Source organism: Diplotaxodon limnothrissa, linkage group LG22, assembly GCF_057381915.1.
Source record: "Diplotaxodon limnothrissa isolate DT_005_m linkage group LG22, D_limnothrissa_male_GT1.1, whole genome shotgun sequence".
NCBI lineage: Eukaryota > Metazoa > Chordata > Actinopteri > Cichliformes > Cichlidae > Diplotaxodon > Diplotaxodon limnothrissa.
This window is the reverse complement of record NC_140616.1, coordinates 18161294-18164187: the sequence shown is the minus strand read 5'-3', so window position 1 is coordinate 18164187 and position 2894 is coordinate 18161294.

Below are 2894 nucleotides of genomic sequence, written 5' to 3'. Positions count from 1 at the left end.
ACTTCCTTGTTGTATTTTCGAAAGAGCCGTTCGTCACGCTCGTGGCTACTTTCGTCACTTCCTGTTGAGGAGTGACCGTGGACCTGAATGGAGCAGGAGAGAGCGGAGTTTCAAATGAGAGATGATGTTAGCGCCGTCCAAATCAATGGTTTATCTTAAAGTGCGATTATTACTGCATTATTTTTAGTATTTTTAGCACATGTGGAGCATTTTCCACCCCCACGGCAGCCTGTTTTAATCCTAATGAAGACGTGAAGCCAGAAAGTCAGGGCCGGTCTGACTGACTGGATGGGCCACTTTGACTGGGGGGGGCATCCCAATGACATTTTGGGATGGGCCTCCATCTCCCAAAGCCTGTCCATATCACTGATGATGCAGAAAAGATATTCTTTTGTTTGAGGGAAAAGTCTAAGGAATAGTCTAAACCTGCAGGGCTCTGCATGTTTTTGGAATCCTGCTCAAACTGGAGTAAATATTATATATGTCTGTAGGCTATGAGCATATTTTTCACACTCATACTGTGAGTATTTGCATTTAGTGTGGGTCAAAATATTGATACAGCAGTATCTTATTATTGCTTCCACTTTATTAGCTGGGGGGTGGGGGGGGGTCAAAGGAGGTTATTATTTAACTGAGACATTACTGAAATATAAAATTTATGATAATACACACAAACTTAGATATTTTGATGTAGCATATAATGATACTATTGGTGTTGATAAGTGGTCCAGTACATGTATGTTTATATTATTTCTAACCAATTTCAGTACTCATAACACTTTTTTCTACAAGTCTCCCCTGTGTATCTAACATTCAGATCCACAAACCGTCGGCAAAATGTTGTCATAGTATCATTGTCCCACTTATGAGCAACTCTAGCTTCACAGAAAGACAATACAATAAAACACAGTGCAATACTTGCAGATAAATTTGGTTAAAAACATAAATTATCGCCTCTAATCTCTTGTTCTACATGATTGTCAGGTTTGCATCTGCACAACTCTGGATTGATGTGGATTTAACTACACAGTCATCTTTAACACAGGGCATTATAATTAGCTTAAGTAGCTTGAAATGCTGCCATCGTTTTCCTGTCAGACATAAAAGTGCAAAGCCAAAGTGATCTGTTAAAACACTTCTATCACCTGAGATAATTTTTGGAAAAGAAATTCCTTCATTATTTAGGTCCCCCAATCTGTCTTTCTCTCATTTTCACACCATAAAAAAATCCTTTAGTGTGATAATATATCTTCTGTCCCAGTAGGTCTGTTATCATGTCTTTATTCTGGTCAGAAAATATATACAGTATATTTTAATATTTCAGTGAGTGGTTAATGTGATCATTGTTCAGCAGTGGAAACAAAAGCAAAATTCAAGTTTGAAGCCGGTATGATTAACTAAAAATAGAAAATCATAAATCTGTCCCTGCACCCTGACCTGGAGCTTTTATGAGTTGTTTTTTGTTTGCTTTGCAGTTTTGTTCTTACAGGAATCCGACGTGTAAGCATGAAACTATCACTTAGTGACTGGTGACTCAGTGTAAGATTTCACTGCAACACCAAAGTGGCTTCTGCTCTTGGGTCATGATATCTGGCTTGCTGACAGCTCACTTTCTTGCAGCTATGTCATTCAATCTGCCTGCATGTAACTTCAGTTCCCTGTCATATGCCGCTAAGCAAACATGACAGTAATTCATCTGCCTGGCAGACAACCGGCATAACTCCATGGAGTGCAGAAAGGGGCTGCAGATTGAGAATCCTCATGACATTATAGCTCACAGATAATATAAGGAAAAGAAGGTTTAAATGTCTCTGTAAAGTCACACAAGACTGATTTGAAAAAATATCACAAGAGGCTCAATCTGATCTCTGAAGGAAAGGAAATCTTTGCACCCTATTTCTGTAACAGTGTTCCCCAGCCTTCTCTGGCGTGTGATCTCTTAAAATAAAGCGTTGTCTACTTGTGAAACACCTCATCTAAGGCTACAGTATGATATAAAAGCTGTGAAAACACACATTGTTTCTAAACTAGAAGCATAGAGATGGAAGAATAGTGTTTCTTTTTTTGAATTAAATATACATTTTTTAAAATATACTATTAAAGTTCTTCATAGTCTCAAGGCTTTAATGTGCAGGGGCTAAAGTGGGATTTAACAGCAAGGGGAAGCCTAAGTATGATCTGCTGTAGCCATGCAACAGCAAACAATGACTCACCTTAAAATAAATACCAAACCTGATTACTACTGTGAGCTGCAGAGGACATTTTTGCTTTGTGAACAGCGATCAGACCTTCTGTAACCCTGAGCTTTTCTCCTCTGCTTGTGTTTAATGTAAATAATAAAAAGGAAAGGAAACAAACTGTCAACTTTATTTACATTTCAAACCATCTCACATGATGTCTTCTCACAGCAGCAGCAGCTTGTTTTATTAAGTAATGTCTAATAATCAATTTTTTAAAATTTCTTACAACAGCTATTCTTTATGTACTGATCATGTAATTCCTCTAGAGACAGTACTTATTATTGTAAGACTCATTCACACTCTGAGTACACACAGGGGAGTCACAAAAAGTGATTAACTAATAAACTGCTTGTAATTTTATGAGCCTCACAGTTAACTCTCCACCTGCTAATGCACTGAGGTCCAGGCCTCAACTTTCAGAGTCACCGATCACTATCAACAAAACATTTCTCTGTAATGTATTCTGTGCTTTTAAATTTGCATGTATTTTTGAAACTAGTACATGCTCATGCTAGTAGGTTTTGGTCCGTTTGTGTTGTTTTTAAAGTGATGTACTTAATCACAAAGAGAGAAGTTTTTTTAAAAAATAGACTGGCAGATGTTTATGTACTAAAAATGAGTGACTGTAGCCCGTTGCTAGGTGATTGCCAGGCA